The following is a 21,548-nucleotide window of genomic DNA, read 5'->3' as shown; positions in this document are numbered from 1 at the left end:
GACTCTATATCTCATGTACTTAAGAGGAAAACTTTAAAGGCAATTGGATCTAAGCTTCAGATCCTGGAATTAATTCCTGGGAAACCAGACTTTAAATGAAGTTCACTGTACAGAATGGGTACTATGAGGAGGAAAGTGATAACTTAAATTCTAACAAAATTTGTGTCACATTAATTGCAGTGAGTTTCTGAATCCAATGTGGTCATTTTATCAATTCCTGAGTGGAAAAGTAGAATGGGATATTTAGTACATAGTAGCACTCCCACATTGGCTACTTAACTTTTGGAGTCTAGTCAACTTATGACAGGAAAGATATACTCATGTGCATAATAATAAAAACAATAAAATGTTATTTTCCATCCCTGATGGAATTAAAGATTTTTGCAAACTTCCAAAACTTGAAAGATGCCAACCCTGTGATTCATAGCATATCCCTGTTCTTTCAACTACTTTAATTACTGCAAAATACTAATAAATCTTTAATAACCAATTACTGTAAACTTATTTAATAAATCCAACTGTGCCTGCTATTCAGATACATTCTACTTATTAGAGCATGCAAATATATGCCTTGGCAACTGGTATGCTTTTATGGATCTAGCAATTATATTTTTCATGGAACACAAATTAAAACAGAGTAAGTTGTTCTCGGCACATGATTATCTGTCAGACATCCTTCTCTGCATTCACCTGGGGAAAGCACTCTATTTTTATTTTATAATTTTATTTTCTTTTTTTCTTTTTACCTTTTGACCCTCTTCTAGTTTTAAATGACTCTCCTGATTAGGTTAGGTCCACCCTTTTGCCATATAATAGTAATGAGATCTCCTATTCACAAGTTCCATCCACACTAAGAGGGATAGATCATACAGGGCATGTACATAACTTGTGGAGATTCTGCAGACCTCAGCATGTTTGCATTTTTCCCCTAAAGTGAAAGCTGTGTTGTTCCTTAAACCCACATCCAAAAAAGTTGTTCTACTATTACCATGTACTCTGTTATTTGAAAATTTTTCAACATTTACTAGAGTTCAGGGAAAAAGAAAGCAATTGAGCTGGTCAAGACTAGAGTCAATAGCTCTACCACTCTCTCTTTATGACCTAACAGACCCAATGCTGAGAGAACTGTTGATGGCAGATCAGTATCAAGTAGGACACACTGATAAGAGTATGATAACAGGTAATCCTGAGATTCGGATGTTTTAAAACTGTCTCTTTAACAATTCTAAATATTCTAAATTTAAAAAAACAAAGCAAACAAACAAAACTAAAAATGATACTTGTCCCTTCAGGGAAAATTGAATATGTTGACTTGGGACACCCAAGTGCATCATGTTCTCAGTGCTTTTCGATCTGCCTAACCATACATTTGGGCATGAGTAGGAGAATTCCACCATTATGTACCCATGTATATATGAAAGTCCCTAGCCCCCTCTGAAGGTACAAATGAATAAGTTTATCACAGTCTCAGCATACCATCTCCTCTCAGAGGACCTCCCTTCTCCTCAAACTCAAACTATAAGTGATAACTAATAACTGTATGAGTAAAAATTAAAAATTATAAATATAAAAAATAATACATACATGTTTTATTCTGTAAGTTGTCATTACTCAGAAAAAGACAACTTTGACTTCCTCTCTTAGGAGTGGCCTCGATCATAAGTGGAAAAGCAAAATTCTCATAAGAAGTAGAATTTTGAATGTGACGTTTACTAGGTTTAAAAGGTGTGATGCCTGGAAATCAGACTCTATGTTGATTTCTGGGCACTGGTAATGGTTTGGTTGGATAACTTGAAGAAAAAAGGATTAAATAATTGCTCACTAAACACAATATAGATAAATCTCACAAATATAATATTGAGCTAAAAAAGCCAGGCACACACACACCAAAAAAACAAAAAACAAAAAACAAAGCAAAACAAAAATAGCCAAGTTACAGAAACAGTCCAAGTGCCCATCGAATAATGAATGGATTACTCAACCATAAAAGAATGCAATCTTGCCATTTGCAACAACATGGATGGAGCTAGAGAGTATTATACTAAGTAAAATAAGTCAGAGAAAGATAAATGCATATGATTTCACTCATATGTGGAATTTAAGAAACAAAACAAATGAACGAAGGGGAAAAAAGAGAAAGGGAGACAAACCAAGAAACAGATTTTTTAACTATAGGGAACAAACTGATGGTTACCAGAGGGGGGGCGGGTATGTGTAAACTAGGTGAGGAGAATTAAGACGTGCACTTGCTGTGATGAGCACCAGGTGATGCATGGAAGTGTTGAATCACTACATTGTACACCTGAAACTAACACTGTGTGTTAACCAATTGGATTTTAAATAAAATCTTAAAAAGTATAAAATTAAAAAAAATCTATTTGATTATATTTATAGAAAATTTAAAACCATACAAAACTAATCATGGTAATAGAAATCAGGAGGGTTGCTACTCTTGTGGGTATTGAAACCAGAAGAAAGTATATTGGGGCCTTCTGAAGTATGTGCAATGTTTTATTTTATGATCTCAGTGCTGCTTGTGCAGATGTGCCCAGTTTGTGAAAATTCATTGAGCTGTGCCCAGATGGTTTGTGTACTTTTATGAATGTATGCTATTATCAAATAAAAAGCCAAATAATTTCAGTAAATAATTAATCTCAAGACATTTTTTGGAAGAGCCCTATAGTAGGACCTCTAGGAGTAGACCCAGCACATGAAAAGGCATTTGTTCCAACTGTAGAAAAATACCTTCATAATCAGGTGTACAGGATAACAGACTTTTTAGATATTAGCTATCTTCTTTCCAGTGTAGACCAAAACTTGCAGAATGAGCTCATGATTAAAATGTGCATGGTGGCAAGAAGGAAATTTAAAAATAATAGTTTTCCTCTTCTTAAGGTGACCTAGCCACAGACACTTATAAATGTGCAGTTACCAGAAAAAATAATTAAGTTTTATTCCTCAACATATCTCCATGCTTCAGGTGAATAGTCTGCTACATGGTGGCCTCCAAATGCTTACATTAGAACTCTCTCATGGCCGGGGGTTCTGGTGAGTTTTTTGTTTTGTTTTGTTTTGTTTTGTTTTGTTTTGTTTTGTTTTAATCAGACAGAAAGTTATTGAAGATGTGGGTTTTATTTTCAGACTCTAAGCATGCTTGCTCAAGAACCTCCAACTTTGGACTAACTAAATGCTTCAAAACATCATTCTATTCCACAAGCACTGTCTCCAATTGAAATAAAAGAAACAATGTCTGGAATCCATTCATTCTGCTACTCCAATGACAGAAGCAACTGGCTTTATTAAAAAATTAATGCAGATTCAGCTGTAGTTCCAGGAGAGACAACACCCCATGAAGCTGGCTTTTCTGTACAATGATGTGTATAATCTAAACCCATGACAAAAATATATTGCCTTCCTTTCCTTAACCAGAATGCTAAATCTATGAACAGATGAATCCAGAAAATAAAGTTAGGTTTTGGTACTTCTCATTCTTACTGTGTGTGTGTGTGTGTGTGTGTGTGTGTGTGTGTGTGTGTGTGTGTGTGTACATATATATATATATATATATATATATATATATATATTTAACCTAGCAAAATGATACTTCTACAAGCATATCTTCTCAATTATCCTAGAACAGGGTTACATATTTTACTAGAATGGCTGACCTGATAATCAAGGAGAAATAGAGATTTTGCTACAGAAATATGTGTAGAATCCAAGTAATACTCTGGAACGTTTCCATGTAATAACAGGCCTAGTAATAAATATTAAATAAGACAATGTAATAGGATCCACAGAGGCTCTAATAACAAGGAATAGATAAGTTAGTTCAACTCCACAAGATAGAAAAATAAAGAAATATGACCTGAGAATATTCTGGCCAAAGATAAAATTATATAAAACAGAAATTAAAAAAAAAAAATCAGTGACAAGTTTACTTCCCATGGTCATTTGCAGCACTGCTTACTCTTTTACATACATTGTCTTTTTATTGCTTTTGTCCACTATTAAACACAAAGTGTGTTGGCTGATTTGGTCCATAGATCACAGAATACTGAGATGTTATAATGACAGAGCAACCCAAGAAATAGACATAACCCAGAGAACACCAAACGTCATATTTGGAAGCATTAGCTAAAAATCACTTTTGGTTTTCTCCTACTGTAAATGGAATAAGATTATTTTTAATTGTGAGACACACTATGTAAAACAGGAACATTTTAGGAATTGTATATGTAGAAAAAGAAGTGGGTTAATACTTGCCTAAGACTTTGGACAGGTAGGGTATGTAAGAGAATTTCTATTGTTTTTGGCTGCGTATTACTCCTTCTTCTAGGAACAGATCCCAATCTCTATGACAACAGGCAGAGGCAGTATGTGATGCAAACTGGCTCAATCAAAATATCTCCTACCCCTGACACTTAGAAAATATGCACTTCTGTGAATATTAATCTATAATAAAGAGGCTGAAGATTTATTAAATTACATTATTTTAAGGCTTTACCCTGGTTGAGACTGCCTGAATTCCCTCTGGCATTCCCAGTGTTGCCCTGAGCTATCGTCTTTCCTAAGACTTGAATATTTAGCTTTAGTTATTTCACTAACCTTTATATAAATCCTCTTTCCTTTGTTTATTTAAGTTAGCTGAATCTGAGTCTTTCTTTGGTTATTGGTAATCTCAGAAACCAAAGAGCCTAAGTGCTACTAAATTAGAGTAAGATCCACAGCAATTTGACTTTAACATTTTAATCAAGACTTTTGCTAGCAATTAGTTTGTCAAACATTTAAGAAGGCAAAAGAATTCTCAGATACACAGAGCTCATTGAAAGTTATTTTCTGTTTCACAGGGAGATAAATCGAAACTTGATGTCACTGATAGTGGTCATTATGCTATAGCAGAAAGTTTGGTCATCAACATCAGAAATTATTTAAAAGACTGAAATAAGCACATATGGTTTAAATATGAACTATAGTTCTAGTACAGTAACTATAGTTATCGAGTAAAAGCTATTTTACTACTAGCTTTCCATGAGCATGGAGTAGTGGTTAGAAAAATAAAGTGATGACTTTAATTAAATGCACTAAATTTCAAGATGAAAGTATTATTAATATTGCCATGATAGAGAAAAGATGGGGTATTCTGTGCATAAATTATTACTTAGGAGTAAACAAAGTCTTTCTAAAGGCCCAGCACAGTTACAGGCACATAATGGGTGCTTAATATATATTTTCTAATTTTGTGAATGAAATAGTTAATAAAATTGACCCTTGAGGGATTTTTTTTCAGTTAGATATGATCAAAAATATCTGAAATAAAAGATTAATTAGATTATCTAAGGAAAATTAGATAAAAAAGAAAATATAGATTTAGAAAAAAGTATTGGGAAAACAGTCACAGGTAATTTAATATAAAATAAATATTTAGAAAAATATGATTATATCATCTTTTCCCCACTCTAGACATTCACTGATAAACAGGTGAGGGTTTCACATTATGAAATAGTAAAAACGATAGACGTTTTAGAAAATGTTCTATCTCTGTGTTCTCTGATGTTCTATTAATGTCAGAACAAGAAAATGCAAATTAAGCCAACAATGAGATGCCATTTTAAACACTTTTTAAAATAAAAGGCCCAAATGGTAGCAATGAAAAGACAACATTCCTTTGGAAAGGACCTTAGATATTTAAGAATCTTTTTTCATTCCCTTCCCATTCCCTTTTTCATTCCATTCCCTTCCCTTTCATTCCCTTCCCTTAGAAGAAGACGTCTTCTTCTAAGTGGTAGCTAAGTGCACTTCATTCTGTTTTCTTTTTTTTTTTCATTCTGTTTTCTGAAGTTTCCCACCAATCTCTATTCCTCTCCACTGTCCATAGCAGGCACTTCAGCTTAGTTTAACATTACAGCTACCTAAATTCCCACAATTACCTTCTTTTTTGTCCTTCAGTCTTACTCCCCTTGATACATTCTCCTCTCTCAGCCACAAAGCAAATTTGATCACGTTGTTCCTTTGACATTGTAATAGCATCTCTTTTTTCTTACTTGATATCAAATTGATCAATATGTTTTTAAGACACTTCATTTACTTTTGTGTTCCTGTTCAATTACTTACCCGACTTCATTTTCCCTTTTCAACACCATCTCCCATTCTGTAACTCCCAAATCTAAGTTCTAGGCAGCTCAATGTCCATTCCCCATGTTCTCACTTACCTTTTGACCTCGGCCCAGATTTCTGTTTGCAAAACATGCTTCCTTTAATCTAACAACTTCTAGGCATCCTAGACATAGAATCAGTGTTGATAGCAATCACTTACCCATCATTACAACTGGTTTCTTTCCAATAAATTCCTAAGGAAACCTATAATTACCCTATTAGAGCAACTTGTATTTGGTTTCATTTAACCCAAATCAAGTGTAGAATTTAAAACTGCATTAAAGTTTACTTGTCTTAAGTCTATTTAAAAATGATTTAAAAAACCCCCTTTACAGTTTTTATTATTTTTGTTTTCCTTTAATGATTTCTCTACAAATTTAATCTTATCTGTGCTGTTCATGTTACCATCTCTGCTCTTTCTGTTTTTTGGCCTTCTTAGGATTTTTCTTTAATGAAAAACATACTTTTTAAAATTTAAATAATTTCTTCTAGTGTGTAAGCAATTTTGTCAGGTCATACCCTAAAAATGTCAAATATTTATATTTCTGACCATATAATATTTACAACAGAAACAGTAACAAAAACTGTGTCCTTTTCTATGGTATATGTTGAAAAGAGACATTTCATGAACATCAACTTTTTTCCCCAAATATAATGAAAAGATCAAGAACATACTGACATTATATTTTATTTGAGTTTATAGAAATATGTGACATAATATAACAATGTAAAATTTGATCTATTTTATTATTTTCCCCATTGGATAATATCATCACAAGTTTTACCCTAACATTATTTAGAATAACCATTCATGAAAAGTATCCACAAAAAAGACTGCAATGGAAGTCTATCCACATCTAATTGAACATAGATAATTTTCTCCCCCTTTTTATTTAGCACAAAATATTTGATTTAAAGGAGAATGAAATATGTACTTTGTCCACTAAATACATCAAACTCATATTCTGAGGAACATGAGCTTTTAAAGAACATGAAGTTTCTTCTGAAATGTTCTATAAGGAATACTATCAGTTGAATTTTCTCCAGAGAGATACTTATACTTTCATTGAGAGGAATTTTAAATGCTGAAAAAAAATGTTTAAATAAAAAATAAAGCGAAATGCATGATAAGATTCCACTCAGATTTAAAATGTTAGGTATCACATAGTGATCTCTGGTGCAGTATCCTTTAGGTAACATGGTTGTTGGGGATGAAGAAAGGGGCATTAAAGATTATCTACATTTCATAAATAAAGCAATGGAATCTCAGAGGGCTTCCATCTACCATAGACTTAGCTAAGTATAGAAGCAATATTCAAACCTAGATTTGTCTAGTTCTATAGCCTGTGATTTGAAGCAACATGTACTTCCCACCACTGACTGCACATGTAGCAATTTTACTGTAATAATTGATTTAAAATTCTTATGCAACTTATTTTATAACTGTATTACTGTACTATTAAGAGCTATTAAATGGTTAGCTAATAACTTCATGTAACATTTAATTACATCAAAGTGACTAATGGGGATTCAAAATAAATAAATAAATAATCAAAAATCTTTAGTAGGCCTGCTACTACCAGTGTGTCAGCATACAATGTGGGGTCACAGGCAGAGCATGAGCAAGGAAACAGAGTCCCGGAGGCATCCTACTGCCTGGGATTTACCTGTAGTTCCTGTATGATAGGGCAGTATAGAGATCGGGAACTGGAAAGACCCATTTGGTAGGAGGGGCACTCAGGGGATTTGGCAAACAGACTACCAACTGGAGTATAAGAATGTTAATATTTTAATAAACGATGTGCCCATACAAAAAGCATGCTGAATCTTTATCAGCCTGGTTATAGGTGTGCTGAGATACTGATCCTCTCAGCCGTTGGGGTGGTCAGGGAGGGCCTGAGTAGCCAGTTGCCTCATCTGCCTGCCACCCTCATAGGAGTCTCCTTTCGGCACAGGTAGTCTTAGGTCAGGTTACCTCACTGATCCAAAGTAACATTTTTCTATGTCTCTCTTAATATCATAACCTGTGAAGAACTTTTCCAAGTCAAAATTGAGATGTGTCACCTGCTACTTTATGCAATCATTACTTTTTTAGTTAAATTAAGTAATATGCTTTATTATATTTATCTGTATTTGTAGTATCTTTGTTACTGTTGTTATTAACCAGAATACAGCTAGTTGAGGCAAGACACTTAGGTTCTAAATTTGGAGAATATAATTTTAATTTCTTTAAAGCTACATATTGCCTAGAGGCATCTGGGTGGCTGAGTTGGTTGAGCAATCCGTTCTTGATTTAGGCTCAGGGTGAAGAGACTGAGCCCTGAGGCTGGCTCTGCACTCGGTGGGAGTCTGCTGGAGATTCTCCCTCTCCTTCTGCCCATCCCCATAAGTGCACACTTTCTCTTTATCTCTCAAATAAATAAATCTTGAAAAAAGAAAAAAAGCTACATATTGCCTCATCAGTAAAAGAATTGGATTATAAGAGATTTATTCACCCAGCTAACAATTATGTGTGGAGTTTTTGTTAATCTTTAAAATATCCTTACACCTGAAATCAGAAATTTACACGTTTGGAAAACAGGGCTAATTTGAAAAGAAGCACTTGAAGAAAGTTTCAAAATCTTAAAATCTCTTTAGGTGAGGTAGATTGTTATTTGAGAAACAGATTAATCAAGGAATCCAGGTACTGGTGTCAAGCATATCCCAGGTTTGAATTTAAGTTTTTTTTTCCCAAAGATTTTTTATTTATTTATTTGAGAGAGAGACAGCAAGAGCGAGCATGAGTGGGGGGGAGGGGTAGAGGGAGAAGCAGGCTCCCTGCTGAGCAGGGAGTCCAACCTGGTGCTAGGTCCCAGAATGCTGGGATCATGACCTGAACCAAAAACAGATGCTTAACCCACCGAGCCACCCAGGCGCCTCTGAATTTAAGTTTTGACATGTCCCCAGAACAAATCATTTCATCTATTTAATCTTCAAATTCCTTAGAAATGAATTGGACATTGGGAAAGGCATAGGTTGTGGTGAGCGCTGGGTGTTGTGTAGGACTGACGAATCACAGACCTGTACCCCTGAAACAAATAATACATTATATGTTAATTAAAAAGAAAGAAAGAAAGAAAGAAAAAGAAAGAAGGAAAGAAAGAAAGAAAGAAAGAAAGAAAGAAAGAAAGAAAGAAAGAAAGAAAGAACAGTACATACCAGCCATCATCTGAGCCAACCACAGTGGCCTCGCCTGGCGCCCTGGCTCATGCACCCCAGCAAGGCAGCTAGCTCGATTAATATCTCCTTCTCTGTCCCCCAGAGTCGGGAGGCCAGTCCCAGGATTGCGCAGACCACAGGGACCGCAGCTGGGACAGCCACTGTCAGCATGTGAGGTTCGGCATATTCCTGTTGCTTAGGAAATCAGAGTCAAGATTTACAGTTTACAAGCACATTTTCATACCTCATGCTTTGGAAGTAACAGTTGCAGAGAGGGAGAAAAGTTTTAGAAACTGTAATAGGTGATTAGCTGCCACTTGCCTGAGGTGTATTTTGAGAGGAACTAACCTCTTTGTGGTGCTAAGGCAAGGTTAAACAAAATAAAAAAAAAACAGAAAGCAAAATGGACTATGTTCTCTTTTAAGCTGCCACAGTCATACTGGAAGCAGTTGTCTGGGAGTGGATTCTTTTGTAAAAGATAGCGTCAAATCACTGCAAACATTTCTTTTAACTTATGCCTTTACAAAGGCCTAACCTCCAAAAGTACGTTTGAGAACGAATTCTATTTGCAGCAGCATTAATTATAAAATGAGGATCGTTAGATAAATCCATTAACTGCAAAAGCATGTTCCATGAAGTCACCCAGTTGATAAGTAGTGGCAATCCCACTATGCAAACTATGGCCTGTTTTATTATAACTGCACTATTGAGTGAATACTCAAGTTCAAGGAACATGAGCAACATTGGACTGCATATGGGATTCCAGGAGAACTACAGAAGCGTATTTCAGGAAAAAGACCTTTGTCACATCTTTATGTTAACTATTGAAGTTCTGCAGGAGTTCATCAGGAGAAGCAAGCTCAATACTAAGATGTCTTGGATATTTCAGCAGTTACCTTGTACATGGCAATCAGGCCTTTAGCTGGAACTTTCTTCCTCCAAATTTGGGCAGACACTATAGAGCTGTGTTTGAATCCTCTCAAATGTGTAATCAAATCCAACAGAGCCCAGGCAGGAGACTCTCCTGGACAATAGAGTTATGAAGCTTTTCCTCACAGTACATGGAAAAATCAAAGATTTTTTTCAGATATGGCACAAGATTCTCTGCAATGCTGTGCACAGTTAGCATCTCTTCATGGACCCTTATTCCCCATGTAAGAGTGCAAGTTGATTATTGAAGGATTACTGAATACTATTAACGGAATTGAAATAAAAGATTGGAAGTTGTGGGATTCTCCAGCATTAATCAGCAACCTGATAACTGTATTCCCTCCAAATGTTTTATTTTTTTATTTTTTTAAAGATTTATTTATTTATTTGAAAGAGAGAATGAGAGAGAGAGAGAGAGAGAGCACATGAGAGGGGGAGGGTCAGAGGGAGAAGCAGACTCCCTGCTGAGGAGGGAGCCCGATGTGGGACTCGATCCCGGGACTCCAGGATCATGACCTGAGCCGAAGGCAGTTGCGTAACCAACTGAGCCACCCAGGGGCCCCTCCCTCTAAATGTTTTAAATGCCATTCCAAATGAACTTTTCTCTTTTGTTAACTGCCTCATACACCTCACTTATTCTCTGGGTGAAGTGCTGCATTGGAAGAAGTTTTGATAAAGATGACATGGTATACAAGGAGATTGTTGGAGTCCTGCTAACTTGGCCAACATTTCCATAAAGGCTTTTTTATCCAACATGCAGTTCAAGTTTGCAATTCCCATATTCAGTGCCACCTAGCTTCTCCAGATGGCACAGGAAATTTCACTGTAAATGGTGTGGCTTCTTGTGAAGAAGAAGAAATAAGTAAACATCAGGAGGAGGATGAAAACCAACTTTCAGATCAGCCGTGTGGGAATCCTAAGAAGAGTTGCTGCAGAACACTGTACACCCCTCCTAGCAACGTACACATGGTCCAAAGATACCCCACGGAGCAAATATGATCTATTGACAATTCCCAGGAGAGTACCTAAATTGTTTAAAGATTTTAAACATTGCCCTCCTTCATCCCAGCACACTGGAACAAATGGACAGAAACATACTCATGATTGCATTCCTTGGCTTGTACATTTGGAGTCCAGGCATCACAGCACAGATGGCAGAGAAACTATGGAAAACATGGTATGAGACATTATTTGACCCACAGCAATAAAAACTTGGAATAACCACTTTTTATGTAAATATTCAAGCAGTCTATTTAGCACAATTATTACAGTTCCTGGTACATAACACTCACCAGATACTGTTTTATTGTACAAGTTGTGACCTTTATGGGGAGAGGATCACTCATATCCATGCTGGAATTCCCCCTGTCACTTTTGTTCATTAAGAAAAGAACTAAATGTAAGCATGGTAAATGAAAATATCTCAGCTATATGGTGGACCTAGAGATATAGGGGTCTTACTGTGCCTCATTTTAAAAAGCCTTCTTAAATAGCCTTGAGTCAGCAAGTGGAGGCTGATTTAGCCTTCGAATGTGAATAGTTACATAAAAAATTAAACTAGCTAAACTAGACTATATAAACTCTTAAAAGATGTAATAGCTTAGAGTTATCACTTGACATATTTTATTACTTCTTTCCATTCCCGATAGGTAATTACTCCATTGTAATGTTAAATTTCAGGCTTATAAATGCTGTTTATAAGACGATAAAGAGGTTTTTTTTTTTTCTTTCTGTAATCTCTCTTCTTTGTCTTGGCAGCCAGTTCAGTCTCTCACCATGAAAAAGAGACAGACGTCAGCATATGTGGTGAAACAAGATTTAAAAAATAGAATACTCTCTAAAATAAGATAGTTTTAATGTTAATTACTCATAATTACTCAAACTTTTCATTGAAATTCATCCGATGATTTAAAGAGTAGTTGGCTTGAAATTAGACAGTGTCTGAAAGTGTTCTATTTTGCAAAATATATAGTTCCATGTATGTATTATATAGATTAGATAGGCTATCCCTAAATTTTACCAATATGATTTACCTTAAAAGTGCTAAGCTGATTTTCTCATTATAAATTTATACCTGGGTTGTCAGAAGGTTCTCTCATGCCACTCTGCTGCCCTTCCCTGCCGAGTTACATGAAATTAACAAAATTGGTTTGCTGAAACATTGTGCAAATATTCTTCAAAGTCTTCAAGTTGGAGGGGGATGGTCTCAGAGATATGAACACAATTATCATGTGGATTTTAAGCTCCAACACTTACTAGGTATGTGAATTTGGATAAGATAAACTCTCTGAACCTCAATATCCACATTTTAAAAATAGAGAATAAATTTACTGCGTAAAGATGTTATGTAGATTGCATTAGATGATGTCAGTTCCTCTTACACAGAACCTGGTACCTAGTAGACACTGGATATTTCCTTCTCCTATTCTATTGTCGAGGAGACTAGTGAGTAAATCTGTGTCTAAGAGGGAAGAGATTTAGGGGCTTGTAAGGGTGGATATTATTACTATTACAGTGTTGATTGTATTCCGGATGGCAATTAAAGATACTAACCATAGGTATCAGCCACTCCTGATGTGTAACATGGCAGGTGCTTAGTTTACATGTTTAGCTACATTAGTGTTTAATTTTATAGACAGGATTAAATTTTGGTACCCATTTGCACTACCCAAATAAATAAGAGATTGATTTAAAGTGGAATGCTAATTAATCATTTACTTGAGAAATATCCTTAAGCTTAGATTTATTTAGGTTTCCAAATTAATATGTATTTGCTAGTTGAGTTAGTTCCCTCTAAGGACCTGTAGTCCATTATTAAGGGAGTAGCATTCCCTGTTCTGGATAATTCTAAAAATTTCAATATCTATTTCTATTTTTTTAAAACAGGGATTAAAATATTTATTACCTCACCAAAGAGTGTCTAGTGTATCATGACCCTTTATATTCATTGACATTACACAATTCCATTTCCAAATCAGTATCTTAGAAGATGAGATTTGAAAGTCACTTTTGTCTTCTATGAAAAACACCAGCAATCTATGACTATGGATAATTTATTTTGTCTATCAATAGCTGGCTCCTTCCTGTTGCTGAGTAACATTTCATTATGGATGTACCCCCATTTGTTTATCCATTTCCCAGGTGGGGGGCATTTGGGTAGTTTCCAGCTATTAGTAATTTGAATAAAACTGTTCTATACATATGGCTGGAATGCATACATAATTATATGTTTAACTTTATAAGAAACTACACCTTATTCTTTGTAATGGTTGTATCATTTTGAATATTGACTAATTATATATGAGATTTCAAGTCTGAATTCTTTTCCAGCACTTAGTACTTGGTGCTGTCAGTTTTCCCCTCCTTATTCTAATGGCTATATAGTGGCATCTTAGTATGGTTGTAATTTATCTCCCTAATGACTAATGATATTGAGCGTCTTTTTATATGCTTACTTGTCATCTATTTATCTTCCATGGTGAAGCTTCTTTTCAGATCTTCTGACAATTTTTTATTAGTTTTTTATTGTTAAGTTTTGAGAGTTCTCTATATAATCTAGATACAAGTTATTTATAAGATATGTGATTTGTAAACACAGGTACTTTCCAATATGGTGGTTCATCTTATAATTTTTCAACTGTACAATGGTGCAAAAGTGATTTGCATTAAATGGAAACTGTACCTCAAGTTTTGAACTGCAATCTTTTCCAGGGCCATCTTTCTGTGGTACAATACTCTCTTGTGATGTTAGACAGCATCAACGAACCACAGCTTCCAGTCAGACATGTAATCACACGGGTAAACAAGGATACACTTAAGTCATTCTGTACCCATACAACCATCCTGTTTTTCACTTTCAGTACAGTATTCATTAAATTACATGAGATATTCAACACTTTATTTTAAAATAGGCTTTGTGTTAAATGATTTTGTCATTTAAGATAGGCTAGGCTAAAACTGTGATGTTTAGTAGATTAGGTAGCCCATCATAGTCAAGGAAGATCTGTATTTCTTCCTACTCTGTGTTTTAATGTTTTTATTCTCTTAGTAGAGACTTTAACAGCAATTTTTCAATTTTTATTTTATATATAGCATTCTTTTAGCTGTTGTACTAAAACCACTTTGCCTAACCCAGTGTTACAAAGATTTCCAGTGTGTTTTTTGCTAAAAGTTTTATAAATTTATATTCTACATTTAAGTTTACAATCTTATTTGAGTTAATTTTGTATAAAGTTTGAGGTCTAAATTCGAGATATGAGTTGAGTTTCTTTTTCCTTATTTTTGTTTTTCTGCATATGAAAGTTCAGCTGTTCCAGGATTATTTGTTTAAAAGACTATCCTTTTTCGGTTGAATTTCTTTTGTTTTCTTATCAGAAATCAATTGACCATTTTCATGTGGATCAAGAGAGAAAGAGGGAAAGAGTGGGGGAAGGAGAGAGAGAAAGAGAGAAAGAAAGGGAGGAAGGGAGAAAGGGAGGAACGGAGGAAGGAAGGAAGGAAGGAGGGAAGGAAGGAAGGAAGGAAGGGAGGAAGAGAGGAAGGAAGAGGAAGAAAGAAAGAAAAGAAAGAAAGAAAGAAAGAAAGAAAGAAAGAAAGAAAGAAAGAAAGAAAGAAAGATCAGTGTTCCTCAGAATATATATGTGATTAAATTAAGTATCTGCATTAGGACTTTTGAAATCAATTCTAGTGCACATTATTTTATACTCTTGAGCAGATACACAAAACAATGAAAACCAATAAATTAAAGTAGGATTACAAATTTGAGCAGGTAATTTGACAAATGCAACCTGTCTTGCACATGTAGATAACTGAAGGTAAATTGGGCAATTCAATTGTGTTGTCTCTTGTGCAACTCTCTACCTTAAATAAAAGATAAAATGCACTTTCAAGTTTATAAAAATGTCCTAGGTTTCAATTTTACTGAAAGGTAGACATCAAGTGCATTACTTCAAATATACTACACTTTATAAAATCTTTTTTCTAAATATGCAAAATGGCAAATGTGTTACATACTTTACATACTATTTCAGGTCTCCTTGGCATCATTTTTTTTTTTTCCTGACCCTTGGCCCCTTAGCTGAAAACTAAGGTAAATAAGACTTAAATATTGTTCTTAGACCAAGTCTGGTTATCATAATTCATTCCCCAAGTAACTATTAAGTGCCTACTACTCTTACAGGTTCCTAAGATACATCAGTGAGCAAAACAGAGGAAAAATACAAAAGTATCTACATTTATGGAGCTTTTATTATAGCAAGAAAAATAGACAATAAAACATTAACACAATATAAGAAGAAATGATATTGTATATAAGTTGATAAGCATAATAAAAAGAAATAAGGCAGAATAAGGGTATCCAGAATATAAAGGTGGCAATTAGAACTATCTTTGTGAAGTTTATTTGATAAGGATGATTTTAGCAAAGACTTGAAGAACATGGTACAGTTAGATATAATAGATATTGCAGGGGAGTGTCCCAGGACAAAGAAAAAGCCAGTGCAAAGTCTGAAACACAGGAACCCATCACATGAATATACTGAAATATAAGAAGGTCAGGATAACATGTAGAATGAACAAGGGGGAGGAAATAGAAAAAGGACATGAGATCATATAAAAACTTGAGGGCAAGTTTAAGGCCTTTGGCATTTACTTGAGTTAAAATGGAAGCTATCACAGAGTTTTGACCAGAGATGTGGCATTCTGACTTCTATTTTAAAATGGTTGCAGTGTTGAAAGCAGACTGAACAACAGTACCCGTAGAAGGAGGGGGCCAGTTATATAGGCCCATGTGGCTGCAGAAGCATACAGGGTCATGATTCTCAGGCTGGAGAAGTCAAGGAAAGCTTCCTGATGAAAGTTACCTTTGAATTATCATTGTAATATTAATTGAATTTGGTGCTTACTTGAAAGAAAATAATTCTCTGATGACTGTGTTCAATAAGATGGATGAGGTTATTAAGCATTTAGTGGGCTTACAAAAAGAGATAGCTTGAGTTACCTCCATCCTAAGAGTAATAAAAGAAGTTAATACCAGGAACCTATAGTTTGATCCCTTCAAAGGAGTCAGGAACCATGGTCAAAAACTTTGTATGAGTTTGTGCATTTTGTAATTTGTTTATTTACTTTCCACCATTATTATTCAGGATCTTAGAATCAGCTAATTTCAGCCATGTTTCTTATCCTTAGGTACTGAACAAAACAAAACAAAACAAAACAGTGGTCCATTTATGCTTCTTTCCACACCTAAATTATTCCACCTATGTCCTTCACCCAAAAAATCCATCACATTATACCTTTTGAAACTTCTTATTACAAATAACTTAATAAAACGTATAGAATAAAAATGTCTCCGTTTTTTTTCCCTACTGAATCTAGAAATTTCCTCATGATTTTACTTACATTAAAGTTCCTCTTTATGGAAGAATACTTATTTACCCACACCATCAGAATAACCAAGTCAGGCATGTGTTGAGGTGAAGGGAGTCAGTATTACCTTTGTTTCTCAATGCCACATCTGAACTTTTACTTCTCTACTCTTATGTTAAAAAATAAAAAAAATCATGCTTTTGAAGCTTGTCTCTGTTAATCTATTTCACTCATATCTATCCTCCCAATCATTTCCCCATAATAATCGAGGTCCTGAACATTTACCTCCTAGATTCCTTTTCTTTCCTGAATTGTACTACTATAATTTCCATGATTGTCGTTAACGTTAATTGCCAAGTAATCTCTGTCTCTCCTCCTTCTGGACACATGTTAAGATTGCACGTAAGGCCCCCCTGTTGTAACAGAAGAGTTGTGCGCAGAAGTGATCTCTCTCCCTTCCTAGTCAGAGAATTTAATTGCAAATTTGTGATCCTCTAGAGTATTCCTTCCTACTGGTATGGCAACAAGCAATAATTGAGATGATGGCTACTGCTTCAGTCTAGATTCCTAAATGGTTATGAAAAATTGGACTTGTCAAGGACTGGTAGTATGAGTGAAATGTCAGCCTTTGTTGTTTAAGCCACTGAGATACAGGTCTGTTGATAATGCACAGTAGGTTAGCCTATTCAGCCACTGAGTAATGTAGAAATTGTTATGTAATATACAAAAAAAAAAAGAATTAAATATGTAGTATTGGTTTATAAGCTGGCTGCAGGTTGAAGAAACTGTTATGCTAAAGCTGAAAGGGGGGCAGTCCATACTATATAGTGGCAAAAGATTTAAATTCTTACCTGCTATAATTCTATGATAGGCAATGTATTTTGTGAACTCACAGATCTAAAAAAGAGTTTGGTAAACAAAATGCTAGAGTGTGTTGGCTATAGCTGACAAATAACTATAAGAAAGAGATGATCTCAGACAATTTTCATATGGTAGCAAACAGAACCTTCTGCTAAACCATTATAGATATAACATAAGCAGGAAATAAACTTTTATTATTTTAATTCACTGAGATACTGAGGCTGTTGGCTACCTCAGTTTATCTTAGCCTATTCTGACAGGCATGCGTGACCAACTCAATGTCTAATTAGATAATCCATTCAGCACACTTGTCTTCATTCTCATAGCCTTACACTGCTCCTTTTTATAAACTATATTTGTATTATGTATGAAATCTTAAATTTTATCTTTGTTTTCTGGTTAAACACAACATTACTGTTTGGAAGGTTTACTTTTCTAAACAATTTTTTTTCTCATTTTGTAGAATCATCCTCTTAATGTTGTAGAATCCTGTGCTATCAATAAATTTATCCTTTGATTTTGCTGAGTTATTTAGTCTGTTATTTCTCTGAAATTTACAGCCTTGGTCTATCACTGAAACATAAAGGCTTCCAGTTTTGGCCCTTGTAAAAGTCTTTATTGTTTTCATTGTTCACATTTGTCTGTCTCCTGTTCCCCATCCCCACCAACATAACAGTGACCAAGTTGAATTTAGCTCAAGCCCTATGATCCTGGAAATCATTACAATTAAAAACCTCCCTCCAACAGGAGGGGAGGGAGGTTTGTTTTCCAGGAATGGATTACAACAAAGGCTCATTCTTCCCCATGGGATTTAGGTAAGACTCAAGAATACTTCACTTGTTAACCTATGAGAACGCTAGAGATAGGCCCTACAAATTGCCATTCTTTTCCTCATAAATGATTAGTTGAATTGTTTGAACTCACTGACTAATCTAGATAAAATATTTGTTGTCTTGACCAAACTTCAGTTAAGTTTCTTTCCTTCTTCCTCATTCCTGAACTTTGACCTCCGGCTTCCCAACCTCAGCCAGCACAGGACCCTTCTCGACAGCCCCTCCAGAACATAAGCTTATCTCAGGAAAAAACATTCCCTAATCAACTGATCGTATTACATTTTTATCCCAGTTACCCATACCAGTTTTCTCTATTCTTGTTCATCCCCCCCACCCCGACATTTAAAAAAACCCTTTTTGCTTTACCTTTGAGTTATTGGCTGATCTCATGGTCAGTGTGTTCTTCCTTTTGCAATAGTTCTTCTCCCCCTTGCAATAATCCTTTCAAATAATCTTTCCTTACTCACATGCTGATTTGTTTTTTAACACCAAATATACTTTTTGACAAACAAAATTATTACAGTCTCTGAAGTGTTATTTCATATATCAAGGTAATATAAACATTATCACCAAAAATAAAATTAAAGGAATTCTAATGAGAAATTTAAATTCTCAAATTTAGCATGCCATGTCCCTGCAGAGATTCTCTGATATTAGCCCTGCCTAGTCTGGCAACTGCAACTTTTGATAATGCCTTTTTTAATTCTTTGATCCAGAATCAGTCCTTCCCTTTCCCCAGTTGCACAACCCTATAAATCACATTTGCCTATAGAATTTTATATGTACTATTGTCTATGCTAAGAGTGTTGCCCCACATTCTTCACTCATCTCTTTTTCCTGGTCCAATTAAACACTCAGTTTGTAAGTCAGTTCTTCGAGAACCCTTTCTCAAACCTCTAAATCTGTTTAGAGTCCCTTTTTTATGTCACCTTATTACAAAATACTTCTCCCATCAGCCCCTGAATTGTAATTGTATCTTACCTGATGGGCGGAATGGTCATTTCTTTCAGAGGGAAAATCACTAAAAGTGAATGGTGATAATAGTGTATTTTGCAAAGCCTGAGTTATTCAATCTGGAGTGCCCTTATAAGGAATATAGTAGAAAAGTCCAGAGTGGTTTGACATTATCAGTCTGGTCAACTTCTATGTGCCCCAATAATAAGCATTCAAGATAAGCCCCATTTCCTATGGATTTGCTCCTAATCTCCTGGGCAGAATACAATTGATTCTAATAACAATTTACACAGGCAACAAAGTACAAATCTATATCAAGGGGAAAAAGCTCCTAAAGGCAATCACATTTGAAAGATGTTACCTATTACCAGGCACACAATAAAGAAATCTTTTTATATTATTATGCAGAGTAGTTAGAACCCTATTGAATGTTCCTGAATAGGATTTTGATTTTAACTTTGAACAGAGAAGACCCATTGAAATGTTTGATTCAAACAAGAGATCCCTTTACTCCAAAGGTGAATTCAAGCAATACAGAAGGTTACAGTGCTTTTTCACCAACCTCTTCTTTCTTTTTAAATGAATCTTTTCCTCAACAAAACTTCAAAATGTTGACAAACTTCAAATCTTGGTCTTAAGCTCTCTTCTATCTGCATTATTTCCTAATGTGATCCAATTCAGAACCATGTTTTTAGGGGCTGTTCAGACTTTACATTTAAAAGAGTACCTGATATCTCTGTTTGAGTGGAGTATTGAGGGATGAATGTGTTTAAATCAAAATCATATTCATATATCTTCAGTATCTCTCTTTCTCAGTCTTTTACATAAAGATAAATAACACTAATAGCCCAATTGCACAAGTCAGAATCTTTTAGCAGAAATATACTCCAAAATTTGGATCTGAGACTATTATATCCAGGGGTTAGGCTCTTAGGAAATTCGTAAAATTATGAATATAAAGGTTAGATATAAAAGATAGTATTTGCTTGTAATGAGAAAGTAATTACCAAAAATTCCAAATTTAAATAAGTTGATGGATACTATAAACACCATTCCAAAATGTCATATATCACATCAGGGCAGGATGCATCAGATTCAGATATATATAACTCTAACCCATAATCTGCAGTAATGAACCCAGGAAGTCAACCTACTATCTATAATAATCAGAATAGGAAGTCAGACTATTATCCCTGGCAACTAGTCCAAGAAGCCAACCAATAACCCTTGTATTACTTGTCCCCAAACAACTGGGTCTTGATTTATAACTGACAGGTCCTCTGATTTTTGCTTCCTTTTCCAACTTAGGAACAACTGGGAAAAGCCAACTATGCATACTTAACTAATCACATAGGATGCCCTGCTTCTATTTGGTTTCTCCCTGCTAACAGCCTTCAATCAGAGCATACCTGAAGTCTTCTCTTTATTCCACTATAAAGCTTTCCCAGCCCTTGCCTTCAAGTCTCTGCTATCATGAGCACACTATGAAGACAGACACAAGAGTTATGTGTCTTTATTCAGTCATGAAACAAGTTTAGTATAATTATAAAGCAGGTTCAGGATTCCAAACTCAATGACATTTAACTACTTATTTAAATTTGGCTTCTTACACGTCACACAAAGCAAAGCACAAGAAAAGTTCCACAGCACAAACAAGATAGACTAGGGGGTAGGAAGTTAATGAACAAACGTGAAGTCAATCTATGAGCACATAGGTGAGATGAGGCCTCGGTCTTGGCAGTGGAGGATCTCTGTTCTGTTCAGAGGTCAACTGGGCAAAGCCTTCAGTTGCAGCTGCCCTTTTAAGATGTGGTCAGACATGAAAGGGTCAGTGTCAAGACAGTTTTTCCAAAGATCCTCCCTTTATAAAGGGAGGCTTTGCAGACCTCATCTGTTGCTGCCAGTTGTCAGTTGTGAGTATGTCATCAGCTGGTGCTGATTTCAGAGATATCTGGTCTTAGCTTCTTAGTTCTTTGCATCCCTGCTTGACATAAATTACTACTTGAGGGGTGCCTGGGTGGCTCAGTCGTTAAGCGTCAGCCTTTGGCTCAGGTCATGATCGCAGGGTCCTGGGATCGAGCCCTGCATCGGGCTCCCTGCTTGGCGGGAAGCCTGTTTCGCCCTCTCCCACTTCCCCTGCTTGTGTTCCCTCTCTCGCTGTGTCTCTCTCTGTCAAACAAATAAATAAAATCTTAAAAATAAATAAATTACTACTTGACATGAGTGACTTCATCTTGCTTTCCACAGTGG

General features: G+C 35.3%; 1 pseudogene; it reads left to right on the top strand.

Annotated features, from left to right (window-relative positions):
* Positions 1-1,113: 1,113 nt before the first annotated feature.
* LOC114208183 (exportin-4-like) lies at positions 1,114-11,467 on the top strand (annotated as a pseudogene).
* Positions 11,468-21,548: the final 10,081 nt, after the last annotated feature.

Source organism: Eumetopias jubatus, unplaced genomic scaffold (genome assembly GCF_037043125.1).
Source record: "Eumetopias jubatus isolate StellerSeaLion01/CBP00866 unplaced genomic scaffold, mEumJub1_p1.0 scaffold_2, whole genome shotgun sequence".
NCBI classification, from domain to species: Eukaryota; Metazoa; Chordata; class Mammalia; order Carnivora; family Otariidae; genus Eumetopias; species Eumetopias jubatus.
This window is presented reverse-complemented; position numbering and strand designations above follow the sequence as displayed.